The sequence below is a fragment of the Mandrillus leucophaeus genome, unplaced genomic scaffold (assembly GCF_000951045.1).
Source record: "Mandrillus leucophaeus isolate KB7577 unplaced genomic scaffold, Mleu.le_1.0 Scaffold227, whole genome shotgun sequence".
Lineage (NCBI taxonomy): Eukaryota > Metazoa > Chordata > Mammalia > Primates > Cercopithecidae > Mandrillus > Mandrillus leucophaeus.
In genome coordinates this window covers 2,600,408-2,616,527 of record NW_012102332.1, presented here as the reverse complement: position 1 = coordinate 2,616,527, position 16,120 = coordinate 2,600,408, and positions in this window count along the sequence as shown.

The following is a 16,120-nucleotide window of genomic DNA, read 5'->3' as shown; positions in this document are numbered from 1 at the left end:
CTCATAGGTGCATCCTGGCCTGTGTCTCTGGGCTGAGGAAGGAGTTCATCAGGCTTGATGGGAAGAGGAACACTTATTGTCAGTGGGGATTCAGATTGATGTCCCTAGTTGGTTCTTCCGGGCTCACCTGGTATTGTAAGTGGGACTTATGTTCAGCTTGAAGGAAGAGAGAGCCCATCTGGGCTGTGTTCTGCAGCTAGGCTGAGCCAGGAAACATTCTAGCTGGGTCACCTTCTTCTGTTGAGTGGAGGGTGTGGGTGCCCCACCACTATATTGTTCTTCCTACCCTGGATTCCAAACCAGTTCACCTTCCTCATCCACATTTCAGAGTTCTCCTTTGGTCATCTCAAGTTTCCAAGATTCATAATTGTACTGAGTGGGGAGGAACAGGCAGAAGTACAACTTTCTGGAAATGTCATCTTTTCCAGACCAAAATTCTCATTTGCTGTTGAGAAAGAAGTCATGTAATCAAACAATACTTTTTTTTTTTTTTTAATACATGTTAAAACTAGGTTTAAGATAAGCATAGCATTATTTCTTTAATTTCAAATTGGAGAGAGTTAGTTTTAGGTCAACAGGTACAACTTAGAAACATGTTTTAAGTAACCTCTCTATTTAATTCTTATATGGGTTCTTTCCGTGAAAGCTAATGTCTGGATGGTTCTGCACTGAGAACACAGCTCACTGCTCCCCTCAGTCAGTTCCAGGCCGGCCTGTCCACTGCATGGCCTTTTTCACCCTGACACTGGCTCCCCAACATCTAAAACCAGCAGTTTTAGTCTGGGTCTTGAAACTGTTGGCTGAACATGCCCAGAACTGGCTGCTGTACACCATAATGTCAATTTTCAGCAGCTTCCCACTTTTTCAAAGTAGCTTTGTCCAGGATGAGGAAGACCGATTCAACACTTACTCACATTTCCGACTTCTACATTTTCTGCAGGACATTTTTTGTGCTGTATATAATCACAGTTCTTCCCACGGTCACCATGCCCTAGTCGGGGTCCTTGGCCCCATGTGACTCTCACGGCCATACCTCACCTGCACTGGCCTGCGGCTGGGCTGGAGTCCCCTCCTCACTGTGTGGTTGGTGGGGGTGGGGGGCTGGAGGTGCTCACTGAGTCTGTCTGTGTGCCTGTTTCATGGGCAGTGATATGATGGTGTTAGTTTTCAAATGGAGGAGACAGTAAGTGAAATTAATACATTTAGGAGTGACAAGTTTTGGGGAAAATGGAGTCAAGTGATTTTAAACAGGTTGGCTGGGAGGAAACATCTGAAGAGACATGTTGAGTCAGGGTTCTTGTCGCAACCAGGAGGTCTGTAGCATGAGCAGGATGAGTGAGGGAGGAACCAGGGTCTGATTCTGCCGAACTGTAGGTTAGTGCCTGGAAGCAGCAGCTAGATAAATGGGGATATGGGAGAGAAGGGAGTACATCCCACTGTCCTAGAAATGGGATGCTGTCTCCACTGCTGCATCAAAGGCCAAAGTTGGAGGAGGGAGGAGACTGACTTTATTTAGGTTGTTGCCATAGGAGGACACCCCAGATCTGAAGAGCAGTGTCGTGGCTGGGGGTTATCTTGGAATTTTACAGGGAGGGTTAACCAGTTGCAGAGGAGGCGACTCACAGCTGGGGTTGTTCCGCAGAAGAGGAAGTCTCCATCAGTCTTCTGAACAGAGATTGTTTTTCTCTGTAGTTAGCTAGTTTCAGAGGAATAAAAAGTTCTAATTTCTATTTTATTTTATTTTATTTTATTTTATTTTATTGATAAAGAGTCTTGCTCTGTCGCCCAGGCTGGAGTGCAGTGGCATGATCTCGGCTTACTGCAACCTCCACTTCCCACGTTCAAGTAATTCTGCTTCAGCCTCCTGAGTAGCTATTACAGGGACACACCACCATGCCTGGTTAATTTTTGTATTTTTAGTAGAGATGGGGTTTCACCATGTTGGCCAGGCTTGTCTCGAACTCCTGACCTCATGATCCACCTGCCTCGCCCTCCCACAGTGCTGGGATTACATGCGTGAGCCACTGCGCCAAGCCAAAACGTTCTAACTTTAATGTCGACAAGGAGTGAAACTCTGTAAAATGTTTAAAGAGGTTTATTCTGAACCAAATATGAGTGACCAAGGCCTGGAGCACTGTCTCAAGAGGTCCTGAGAATATGTGCCCAAGGTGGTTGGGTTAGAGCTTGGTTTTATACATTTTAGGGGGGCAGAAGAAGTTATCAGTAGACATCAAGCAATACATGTAAGGTGTACATTGGTTTGGTCCAGACAGGTGGGACAACTTGAAGCAGGGGGCTTCCAAGTCATAGATGGATTCAGGGTTTTCTGATTGGCAACTGGTTGAAAGAGTTATTATCTAAAGACCTGGAATGAATTGAAAGGAGTGCCTGGGGTTGTGGACATCAAGGTTCTAATTATGTAGGTGAAATCTCTTAGATAGCTGCCCTTAGAGGCAATAGATGGCAAATGTTTCCTATTCAGACCTTTAAAAGGTGCCAGAATCTTAGTTAATTCTCTTCTGGATCAGGAAAAGGCCTGGAAGGGAAGGTGGATTCCCTACACAACATAAATTTTCCCCAACAAGAGAAAGCTTTGCAGGGCCATTTCAAAATATGTCAGAGTGTCAGAGGTATTCAAACCAGAGCAACTACATCTTGGGTGAGGGCTAGGAAAATAAGGCTGGGACTTGCTGGTCTGCATTCCCAGAAAGTTAGGTATTCCTAGCCACTAGAGGTTAAGGGAACAGATTGAGAAGGTTTACTAAACACATCCCGACTTGGGAGTGTCCAGATATCCCAATATCTTGAGAATAAAGGGATTCCTAATTTTGCTTTAAAGATAATAATATTGATTCCTGCAAAATATGGTAATTAAGAAAATTAATCCTTCACTACAAACCCTTGCAGCACAGCACATCTCGCCGTATCTTTTTTTATCCTATATACATACACATACGAGCATTGTACCTACGGTGGACACGTTTCCTCCTACTTTCAGAAATGCCCTACTCTGTCTATGGAGTAGCTGCACTTTCACCACTTTACTTTCTTAATAAACTTGCTTTTGCTTTGCACTGTGGACTCGCCCTGAATTCTTTCTTGCGGGAGAGCCAAGAACCCTCTCTTGGGGTCTGGATCGGGACCCCATTTTTTGGTAAAATTCTTCAGGTTCTTTTAGGGCCTGCTAGCTGTCATGTGATGTTGTACTAGAGTCAGGTTGGAATTTGATCTCTTACTGGTACAAAAGGTCTGCTTTGTCAGAATCTCTGGTCAACTGTGCCTGAATTCCAAAGGGAGGAGGGTATCATGAGACATATCTGACTCAGCTTCCCCTCATGGCCTGAATTAGTTTTCCAGGTTTCTTTGGAATGCCTTTGGCCAAGAGAGGGGTCCATCAGTCAGTTGGGTGGAGAGGGGTAGAACTTTATTTTTTGTTGACATTACCTAATCAATGGCAAGGAACAGTTTTAATGTTATCTAATCAATAATAAGTCCAACAGCAGGAGGTCAGAGGGTCTGTGTCTGGATGTGTCAGCTGCATATACATGGTGTCCGGGTAATCCTGTCTCAACACAGCAACATTCAAATAAAATTCATCCAGCAATTGAGAATAATTGAATATGGAATGTAAATCTTTTGCTGGCATTTTGACAGAGAAACCCAAAGGGCCAATGCAAAAACCACAGCACAACTTGTGAAGAGCAAATCCTTTTTCTCTGCCTCTTGCCCCATCACCAGCCCTGCTGGCCTGACCCCTGGTTTTCCCTCCATTTCTCCACCTCGTGCCCATGGTTCCCCCATCCAGACCAGCCTCTGGCTTTCTCCATCCCTGCCTGCCCTCATTGGCAATGTCAAGTTCCCACCATCCTGCTTTTGCTTGCTTTAAATTTAGCAGCTCTTTTCTCACCTGATTTTAATGAATTTATCAACTTTTAAAAGACCACCATTCCCCCTCCGCTGGCCCCACCAGGTCTTACAGAGCCAGGCTGAGGGTGCAGAGGGGCTGACACCCCAGATCTTAGTCATTGTTGTTGTCTTTGCCCCTGTTGCCTGCCTGTCTTTGGGGCTAAGGACGCTAAATCGAGGGGCAGGTGTTGCTGCAAGAGTGTCTGGGCCAGCTGCGGGCACTGCCCGAACTGACCTTCAGTCTTTCTCACACTACTTCATGGACTCTGCAGTGTAGGAAATCAGTGAGAAGTTTCCTGGGGGGATATGGGTTACAGGGAAGCATCTGTGGCCAGGGAGCAGCTGGTAGACAGCCAAAAGCAGAGACACGGTGGCCAGGTGTGAAGGTGAAAGGCACATGCTCAGGACCTGGCTGTGGGAGGGAAGCCAGCTGGCCTCGGGGCAGGAGTGCTGGTGAAGGAGACTGTCGAGAGTCAAGGGCCATCAGCTTCCCCAGCTGCACAAGTTGATGGAAAGCATTTGCTGTGTGCTATCCAGACATAAGCTGTGCCTGAAGAGCAAGGATATTTGATTGAAACCCACTCGCCCTATGATGGTGGGCTCCTGGTCTAAGGGCAGCAGGTGTTTAGTTGCTGAATTCACTAATTCATGGCCTCCCTGGGCCCCACCGTGTTTCTGGGCCTGATACGTGGACAGACCATCTATGACATGGACAGAGGTGTGCTGTTGCGTCGCTGACACTCTGGAATAAGCTTCCTGTGCAGACAGAGGAGAGCAGGAGCAAAATTCCACCAGAAGGCTTCCGGGCGGCTCTCTGCCCTGGTGCTCAATAAGCCTGGACGAGGGACCACAATGAGCGTGTTGTTTTGTTGGACTGTAGCTGATGTTCCTCCCATCAGCCTGAAAGCGACTGGAATGAAGCCTGTCCCCACCCTTTCTCAGGAGTGTGCAGAGTGTCTCTGTCCTCTCGCTCGTCTCTGCAGCCACTGGCAGTGCAGCCCCTACAGACTCATGGCCGTGCAGACTGGGACGCGTGCCATTCGGATTTCCTCTTGCCAGTAATTGGCAGCTACGCTGGGTGACCGGGCAGCCAGCTTCCCTGCAGATGCCTTTTGGTAAAGTGCCACTGTGAGCCAGGGCACCAGGGTTCTCCCTCCCCAAGCGTGTGGGTGCTAAGAGGAGAGATGTGCTATGCAGAGAAGCAGCAGGATCGCAGAGGCAGCCAATGGGGAGCCTTGCAGAATGTCTACCCTGATGGCATTTTTTGCCGCGGATGAATTAAAAACAAGCTTCCTAATTAAGTGCCTAATCGAATACTCAGCCTCCTGAGGTGTGTACAGAAGAAACGGAAGACGGCTTTTGGCCTCCAGGGGCTTTCATTAAGCATTCCATATTTCATCATTTTCTCCCGCTTCCTTCACTCCCCGGGGCCAGGGCCACGCGTGCTGCTTCTGGACTCCTCAGAGGGCCTTATGTATGGTGAGCCCTTAAACAAGCTGTGTGTGGACGAATGCATCATTTCGGATTCTGTCTTACATATAAAGAGAGTTTGAGATGCCTGAGGGATTCTTTTAGTGACAAAGCCAGATTACAGCCAGTTAGGTTCAAGCTGTTCCCTTGTTTTGCTCTCTTCGCCTCATCCTTTCCTGGTGTTTTGCCCAGCTTGCCTCTGCAGGCAATGTGCAGAAAGCTTTAAGGGAATGTGGCCCGGTGCTGCATCCTCCATTGCCTGTAAGTCTTACCAGCCTCAGCTCTGCCATCGTGCTGCTTCTGCCTCTCAGTCTTCGGCCTGGGATGGGACTCTCGGGGTGGGAGGTGATTGGCTTTTGTCCCCCTCCCACATGGCCCTTCCCTTGACCTATGCACAGTTGGTCTGGGCTGGTCCGACCTTTTGACAAATTCTTGAAGACTGACCTTTCCCCAGGCATGTTGTCTGCTCCAAGGTTCCACAGCTGCTTTGCAGTGCATCAACATCATGCTTTAGAGCACTGGAGAATGATGTTTAACTTGTAGTCTGCAGCCAGAGAGGCCCCATTTGCTTTGTCAGTGCTCACTCTCACCGCCCTTCCACCATCAAGGCCCAACCAGAAGGCAGGGCATGTGTTCTCTCCTCCCGTCTTGCCCTGGAGCTGGCACGGTGCTCTTCTAGACAACACTGAGCACGTGTAGGCAAAATGAACATATCACCTGCCTCCAAGCAAAGGCATAGCTGCCACAGTTCAGATAAGCCTGCAACGTGTATTTCCGAAAACCATCATTTTCAGCAAAAGAAAATGTCAAGAGGAGGATGTTTAAATCCTTGTCTAAATGTCCAGTCCTTAGAGAAAACAGCTTGGTTAAGTTGCTACTGTTTTCGTGCTGAATTGCTTTGCAGGATGATTAATGTTAATCATGTAGCAATAATGAGACTATACTAAATGTACCATCTCAAACAATTTGTACGACACATTTGAATAAAAGTAATTTGAAACAATTCATAGTGGCATTGTTACACTTTCCCTGAGCTCTGCTGTCCTAGAAACCTCAGGGTTAAGAAGCCTCCCGTCCCCTCCCTTCTCTTTTTGTTCCCCAGGAAAAGGCTTACTGCCAAGATCCACCCTTCCCCATGTGACTTACATTAAACTCTGGAGTGCCCCTTGTTTATCTGGGATAAGGCCAGGCACAGACCCTCATAAATGATTAGCTGGACTTTGTCCCCACTCACCAGTCTGGACAAAACATTCAGTAACTTGACTTGGCCAACCATACTCAGGATCCTGTCCCACTGCCAGATGCAGACCCATCCTTTTTCACGTCTGCTGAGAATGTTTCCTGCTCAGCCCTGGGGTCGCGGCACCAGCTCACTCCTCTCACTAGACCCTATGTGTGTAAGGGATGCGTTTCTCAGGCATCTTCATTCTGACGTGTCCAGCTGGTGAAGTCGTAGTTATATTTTCATGATCTAAGACGGAGACATTTTGTCTTGGTGAGGGTTAGAGGCCTCAGCCATAGCAGGCCTGAGATAAGAGCTGTGCTGTACACAGGGCTGTGCTGGAAAGCCTCGCTGCCACCCACCCTATTACCCACAGCTCTGGACACGCTGCTGAGCCTCCAGCTTCCTCTCCTCTACTCGCTGTTACCAAACTCAGCAAGGGACCTCCAAGCTTCTTGCAGGTCTGCTTCTCGGGGATTTGGGTGGGATGGATGAGGAGAAATAGGACTCATTTCAGGAGGCTGGAGACTCGTGAGACAAGCATGGGAGCTTCGCTCAGATCTGCTGACTGTGTAGGGACAGAGACAGAACAGGGCACACCCTGGGCTCGGCCAACCCAGCCTCTGCCTGTGCCTAGCTCTGCTGGCACACGGGGAGCAGAGGTCACTGCTTCTTCAGGCAGGATCTGAATTAATCTGCTTATTCCAGTCACCAGGATTAATATTTAATAAGCACTTATTCACCTGCTTGTCCTCCCCATGAGGTCCTTAGAAAGCAAGGACCATGTGTAACTCAACTCTGCATTTCCAGCACATGGCAAATGTCTGTACATGCTTGCACTGCATGTACTTTTGTTGACTCAATTGATGAATTAGGTTAAGTCACCCTTCACCTCTCCTCCTTCCTCTCTCCCAGTGGAGAGATGACCAGCTGCACAGCTGCACAAGTGGACCCAGGAAGGCTCTGATGCCCTTCGCCGACCCTCCCAGAGGCAGTGGTCAGGGCTGCAGCCTATGGCCCCCGGGGCTGTGTCTGAATTGGGAGGATGGGCATGGGGCTGGCCTCTGGTGAAAAATGTAGGGGACTTTTTGATCATTTCCTGTCCCTCCACAGCCAAGAACACTCAAGCTGACCCTGCTGGAAATAGGGAGTCACACCCAAGCACAGGGCTGGTCACCGAGCTCAGAAATGCCACCCTTATTGGCCTTTTATTCTAAACGACATTTCTGAAGGCAGCATATGGGCACAGCACACTGTGCTGGAAGTCACGTTTATGGAAGCAGAGGCCACCTATCAACAGAACGGTTTCTCAAGACAGGAAAGTGGAAGACAACATCCAATTCATTTTCTTATCACTCATTCACCAAAAATAACCAGTGTATAGTTAAACATACACCTTAAACAGTAGTGTGCTGAGGGAAAGGGCCTGAAATGCAAATCTCACCTGTACCTCTGCACTCCTGAGTCACGTCCTCTGCTGACAGTGATCTCTGAGACATCTGCCGACTCTTTGGGAGACGGCGGCTTCTGTAGTTGAGGTTAACGAGCTCTTCATGGGGGCATGGAGGGAGACGAGGAAGATACAGGATTTATGCCTGAGGTAGATCCGGTTGGAGGTACGAGAATTCATGTGCTTAGAAATCATTAATATTGACCAGGCGCGGTGGCTCACGCCTGTAATCCCAGCACTTTGGGAGGCCGGGGTGGGTGGATCACCTGAGGTCAGGAGTTCGAGGCCCTCCTGGCCAACATGGTGAAACCCGTCTCTACTAAAAATACAAAAATTAGCCAGGCATGGTGGCACGCGCCTGTAATTCCAGCTACTTGGGAGGCTGAGGCAGGAGAATCACTTGAACCCGGGAGGCAGAGATTGCAGAGAGCAGAGATCATGCCATGGCACTCCAGCCTGGGCGACAGAGTGAAATTCTATCTCAAAAAAAAAAAAATAAAATAAAAAATAAAAATAAAGAAAGAAGAAAGAGAAATAAATGAATAAATAAATCATTAATATTATCATTGGTAAGCGTGTAATGATCAGCAGGCAGTCACAACATCACTGCTTCTCCAAGGAACAACTTAAATCTGGAAATAATACTCAGGCACTGCTATCCCTTATAAAGACAGGGAGACCACACATCGCAGGATCCTTCCCTAGGGGTAGAGTTGACCAAATCATGAGGTAGTCCTATTTTAGTCTTCTCCTTAAAGGATGGTACAGGCTGGCAAGTGTCTTTAAGAAATCATTTTCTATCAATTTCTAGGATTTCCTACTTCTCATTTTTCATTACGAAGGCATCTGGAACTAAAGAAAACTCAAGTAGTTCATGTTGAGAGGAAAAGGCGAAAGAGGCTCCATGTGCTAGAAGACGCTGGTGACCTCGCTTTGCCCTGGTTCTGCCACTGAGTCAACCTCAGACACACTGTTTGGTCTCTGTGCCTCAGTGTCCCACCTGTAGAGCAGAGGCATAGGACAAAGGGCCACTAGACTCTTCTTCCAGACTGTCGGTATTAAGTTAGATGCTTAACCTTGATGCCTTCAAATTTTTAAATAAACATTTGTGTAGATGTATAACATACATATAGGAAATTATAAATATTTCCCTAGCGAATTTTCACAAAACTCTCACCACCTAGAAGCCCCATTCCCTGTACGCTTTCTGGAAATGCTGACTTTTAGTTCTATAGCTTAGCTGTGTCTGGCGTTGAGCTTCTTATAAGTGGAAGCGCACCGTGTGATTTTGCTGTGTGTTGGTCTTGTTTCACCCCACACGATATTCATGACACTCATCGGTGGTGGTGGCAGGTAGCAGAGTTTGCTCATTTTGATCCTTCGGGTATTCCATTGTGAGAATGTGCTGCAGTTTATTTACCATCTGTGGTTGGTTAGTATTTGGGCTGTTTTTTTGTTTTTAGGTCTTATTAATAATTATGCTAGGAACATTCTTGTGCACAATTTTTGCTTGGTTTTGTTTTTGGTGTATTTCTGGTTGCTATATATCTAGGAATGAAATTTCTCTGCCCTAGAGTGAGCATAAGTTCAAGATTAGTACACAGTTTTCTAAAGAGATTAGGTTACTTTATATTCCCACCAGTAGAATATTAGATTCCATGTGCTCCCTGTCCTCAACAGCAGGTGGTGGTGTTAGCACTTTGTTGTCAGGCGTTCTGGTGAGTGTGTAGTAGCACCTCACTACAGTTTCAGTGTGCGTTTTTCTGATGAGTGATGATGTTGAGCACAGCTTCTTTTGTAAAGTGTGTGTCCACTCCTTTTGTCCATTCTCCTGTGATGTTGTCTGTCCTTTGGCCAATTTGTGGGAGGTCTCTCACTACTCTGGATCAATGACTTCCTTGTTACTCTTTTAATGGCACATTTGATCGCAACAAAAGTTGTTAATTTTAAGGTAGTCCAATTTATGTTTTTTATGATTAGTGCTTTTTGTGTCCTAAGGAAGGAATATTTGCTCATCTCCCAAAACATGGTAATTTCCCATTTGATCTTATAGAAATTCTATTGTTTGCCTTTTTTGTTTAGCTCCACAATCCAGCTAGTCTTGCTATTTTTATGTATGGTGTGAGCGGGAGTCAAGATAGCATTTTTTGGGTATGGATATTCAACTGACCTTTTATTTAAAAGACTATCTCTTCTCTTTCTGGTCTAGAACAGACTACTCTGTTCTATTGACATATTTTGCTATCCTCAAACCAACACTCCCTGTTTTAATAACTACAGTTTTATGATGTGTCCAGATGTGCTGAGGTGTAAGCCTTCCAACTTTGTCCTTCATTCTCAAGATTGTATTATTTGCCTTTTTCATTTTCATAAATAAATATAATAAATTTTGAATGTTTCTATAAACCTAGCTGCTATGATTTTGATTAGAATTGTATTGAATCTACAAATGCATTTGAGAAGAATCACACTCATGAGCATTTATTTAGGCTTTCTTTAAGTTCTCTGAAGAACGATTCGTAGGAGTTCTGTGGAGAGGCCATGCATATTTTTCACTAGATTTATTCCTAATAATTTGATGTTCTTTGAGGCTATTGTAAATGGTATCCTTTAAATAAAGTTTGTTTTCTAATTTATTATTGCTGACATAAACAAAGGTAATTGATTCTTTTGTATGTTTTGGCCCTCTGTCTAGAAACTTTGCTAAATTTAATTAATAATTCCCACAATATGTCTGAATGAACTCTTGTATTTTCCACAGAAGTATGTCATAATAATGGCATTTTAAATTTCTTTTTTTCCAGTCTATTCTCTTATCCCATTTCTCAAATTATTGCACTGGTCAGGACTAGACATTTCTATATCATGCCTGAATTCAGAGTGAAAGCTTTCAACATTTCATAAATATGATGTTGGCTGTGAAACATTGTGTATTTAACAGATAAGAAACTTCCTTCTGGGGAGGATTTTACAGGAGGTGGGAACTTGCACTCTGTTTGCTGTGAGGACACTTGAGGTCATTATTTCTTTGCCTCAACCAGGTTTATTTGTAAACATACTAATGGGATTTGCTAATTGGAAGATAATCAGGGGCTTTTAGGGGTTGTTATGTAATAAGTCCTTTTGTAAGAATGCTTTTAGCAGGATAGACCTGATTTTTATCTTTCTAACCCCATGAGACTACTGAAAACTCCATGTAGCTTCCTGGCTTCTCAGCTACTCCATTCTGCTCTGTGTCTTGCCTTTCAGTTGCCTCCTTAGAATCAACAAATAAACTGAGGAAAATGTGTCAGGAAGCCCTGGGTGCCTCCCCCTACTCTTGAAATTTGGAATCCTTGAATTCTGGTCATCTGTTTGTTCTCAACAAAAATATTTTGTCCAACTTGTATATTGTTCTCTGGGGAGAGTCCATCAGGAATAACTTAATCCGCTATTGCAGGAAGCAGAAGTAAATTCTTCTGAAAATGCAAATTTTAGCATATGTAATACACAATTTCAAAATAATGATTTTAATGTTTTATGAATATAACATGTACACTTACAGTTTTTATTTTTAATTAGCAGATATAATTTTATATTTATCATGTACAGTATGATGCTATAAACTATGTATACACTGTGGATTGACTAAATCTCACAAATTAACATATGTATTACCTTAGTTATCATTTCTGTGGTGAGAACACCCAATATCCATACTTTTTACCAGTGAGTTTTATACTTTCAGATGTTTTTGTGTTACTCATTAGCATCCTTCTCTTCCAGCTTAAATAACTCACTTGAGCATTTCTTGAAAGATAGCTGACACACCTTTTGTCGGGGAAAGTATCTCACCTCTATTTCTGAAAGACAGTTTTGCTGTGTACAGGATCTTGGTTGGCAGGTTTTTTTGTTTTTTTTTTTTTCCTTCAGTACTTTTAATATAGCATCTCACTGTCTTGGCCTGTAAGGTTTCTGCTGAGAAATGTGCTGCTAGTCATATTGTAACTCCCTTATATTTTATTTGCTTCTTTACTCTTGCTACTTTCAGGATCTTCTCTTTGTCTTTGGTTTTTGACAGTTTGATGTCCTTTCGTCTTGTTTTGATGGAATCTAATTGGAGACCTTTGACCTTTCTGTATCTAGTCATTTATCTTTCTCTAGGATTGAAAAGTTTTCTGCTATTTTTTCTAAATATCCTTTCTAATTTTTTCTCCTTTTTAACTCCTATAACTCAAACATTTGCTCTTTTGATGTTGTCCTATAAACTTTGTAAGCTTTCTTCATGCCTTTTCATTCTTTCCTATTTTTTCTCCTCTGACTATATATTTTCAAATGACTTGTCCTCAAGTTTGAAGATTCTTTCTTCTGTTTGGTGAATTCCAGTGTTGATGCTCTCTTTTGCATTTTTCGTGTCATTCGTTGTATTTTTCACCTCCAGGATTTCTGCTTGATTTTTAAAATTATTTCAATCTGACTGGTAAATTTCTCATTCTGGCCACTTACTATTTCTTCATTTCACTCATCTTTTTCTCCTGTATTTTCTTGAAGTTCGCATAGCTTCCTTAATAGTTAATTTTAATTCTTTGTTAGGCAGTTCATATATCTTGATTTTTTTAGGGTCAGTCATTGGCACTTTATTTTGTCCCTTTGAAGATGTCATGTTTCCCTGATTGCTCTTCATCCTTGTGGTCATGTGTTGATGTTTGTGCATTTCAAGAAGTAGGAGCTTATTTCAGTCCTTGCAGACTGGCTTCCTCTGGAAAAGCCATTCAACAGTCAACCTGTTGAGAGATCTTGAGCTGGTTGTCTGGCATGGTTCTGAAGCCTGGGGCAGCTAGGGCCAATGTGGTGTGGGGGTGGACCTGACTTTTGGTGCCACTGTGGCCAGTGTGGTGCCAGGAGACACCAGAAGCCTAAGGCTGCAATGGCTGTCATGGTGCTGGGGCATGCCCCAAACCCAGGCCCACTATAACCAGTATAATGCCAGGGTGAGCTGGAGGTCGAGCCTGCCTCACAGCCCTGAAGCCCGGCACCTGGACAGGTCTGGAAGCTTAGTCTGCAGGTACTAACCTGGAGTCTGGGTCCCTGGGGATCTGTCTGGTACTGAGTTTTAACTGTGATAGGCCCAGCGTTGGGACCTAAGGCAAAGTCCTGTGCTTACTTTCCTCTCATTGCCCTGAGAAGACGTTATCTCATGCCATGCTGCACTGATTGATGTGGGGAAAGGCATGATGTGGGTAATATAAAACTGTCCTTCCTACCTGTTTCAATGCATTCTTTTTTATGACTGTGCTACAACCATTTATTATGATCTCTCACTTTTTTTTCTCTTGCAAAGGTATTTTTGTGCATGGATAGTTGTTCAAATTGATGTGCGGGCTGGGGGACAGGGGAGCGGCAGACCTGGGGCAGAGGCAGACAAGCCTGAAGACCACAGGGGCAGTGAAATGTGGGCAGTCTGCTGGTTTCTATTACAGGAGGGATGGGACCTTACATTTTCAAAGGAAAAAAATACTATCTTAAAGAAGATATGAACTTTAAAAAATCCAAACATCTGAATGTAACCGTTATCTCATGTCTTTTGAAAGTCCAGATGAACCAAACAAAACTGAGGTATTTTGATGATATTTCAAACAAACTGGATCAATTCAAAAGAATGCAGGCATTCGTGACCAGCCTTTCATGAGAGATGAGTGCTAATGGATTTGGGGGTCACAAGGGTTCTGCCTCTGAGAGTGCTTTTTCTTTCTTGTTTTTGCTTTTTGTTACAAAGTTGTAATTATCCTTTGCCCCAATTTTCTGTAATGGACAGATGAAGAAGGATGTAAATGGTCAACGTGAGAATATAAATGGCAATCAAATTGAGTTCTTCCTGTTGGGCAAAACCAAAGCAATTAATGACTATTTCCTTACATCCTATTTTTGCAAGTTATCTCCAAAAGTCATGAATGAGCTTTTAGTTTACTAAAACATCTGAGGGAGGAGAAATCCCTGTTTACATGGTGTGTGCAAGAGGGGCCCACAGAAGACTTGTGGTAGCTGAGCAGAGTGCTGTCCCATCACAGGGCCACCTTGGAGATGTCTGCTGGGAACCAATGTCACTAGGGAGAACCCAGCCTGCACAGCAATACAGCACCAAGGACAGACTCCCTGAGGGGCTTGCACCCCCCACACATGCCCTCTCTCCACCCTCCACACTCTGCTGCCATTTCCTTGAATGCAGGCGATTCTAGTCTCCCTTCTTAGTTTTCAGCTGTGAAGTCTTCCTCTGGGAGCCCCCACCACCCTGGTTACCTACTGGGTCTTCCATCGTGGTTCTGCAAGGACTGTGCCTGCTGTGGTGGGCTGGACCCCACGGGCCACCTTTGATGGTGCCTTCTCAACAGAGGGTCTCTCTTCCATGTCTCTGGGCCCTCCAGGTCTGGTGCACGACAGGTGCTGAAGGTAGAAACCACCCATACACTATTAGTGTGTTTTTGTTCCTTCTTCCTCCACTTTGAGAAGGGGAGATCCCCAGGCCTGGCTATTTTCACAATTTTCATGCACAATGGAATTCATTATTCTCAAATTCAGGTTCATATTCATTGTATTCAAGTATAAATTTCGGAGGAAGCTCTTTCACTCTGAATGAAAAGTGAATACTGTGTCTGACTGATTGGCACTTGGAATAAAACCATCTCTTGCCAGCAAGCCTGTGTCTCATTGGCAGACCTACTCACTCTACTTCAAGGGCAGCTGTCAAGATATCCTGTCAGACCCTGGGCTGTGGATAGGATACTCCAGGGGTCTCGCCTGAAAGCTGAGCCAAAAGTGATTAAGCCTCTTGGCAGTACTGGAATAGGTTCCACATTTTTGCTTATTGATGGCTTAAATATATGAATGAATGTAAGAACTCACACTGGGGATGCTGGTATGTTAAACAGTGATAACATATGCATCATATTTAAATATGCCCTCAGAATTCTCTGCCTCTATTTAGAGGAGATTCCTTTTTTCTCTCCTGTGAGCACATGGCACCTGACACCTAAACCCTGCCTCATTCCCAGAACTGACTGAAGTCCATTCAGCTGAGGTAATTTAAGTACACCCCCAGGGTCACTGATGGAGCAGGTACAAGAGAGTGAAGAATGAGAGTATAATGTTTCTGTAACTCTTCATGCCTCATTAAATCAAAGAAAGATGTAGTTCAGCATTTCTATCTATAAATAGCGTAACATTAACATCACAATGTATTCATTTCCTTTGAATTCTTTTTCTCCTTTTACATCCAGGCTGAGGCCAAATCCCACATATGAGAAACCTCTATACCTGCCACAAAACAAAATACCATCAACATTTCCTTCTTCAAAAAGAGACATGTAATTTGAAAGTTATATATATATATCTTTCTCAGTCCATCCAGGTTGTAAATGACACTAAAATTTAGAGATTTGTTGTCTCATATATATGTGTGTGTGTGTGTGTGTGTCACAGCTAAAATGGCTGTTCTTGCTTAGTAATATTTTTATTATATTTTATAATAATATTCAAAGGAAAAAAATTCTATCTGAAAGATTTATAAAATAAATATTTTATACAGGTAATTGTCTCATTGAGAACTAATAGGTACTGTAAATTCAGAGATCCATTATGATTTTATGACAAAGTATATGAGTTTTATAATTTTTTAAGACTTTGCATGCAAAGCCATCATTGCTTTTTGAATTTTAAGAGAATGTTATAATCAAGTGCAAAATCAAATGAAAGTGTATATGCATGTGCGAGGTGTCTGAAGCTACCTTATAGCCAGTGTAGTAACAGCCCATGACACAGGGTTAAGTCACAGGAATTGAGAATGCCATTCTGCTTAATCAGGGGCTACATTTAGGATGACTTTGGCTGCAAGTAATAGAAAACTTAACTTTGATGGATTTCAGAAATAAAGACATTTATTAACTCAGGGAAAATGCTGAGAAAACACGGGCTTTAGAATGAGTTGATCCCAGCATGGCTGAGCAGCATTCTCAAACTCCCTCTGTTGCTCATTCTGTGTGTTGGTATTCTGCTGAGTTCAGGCTTGCATTGTTTTTGGTGTTGCCCATCAGATCAGT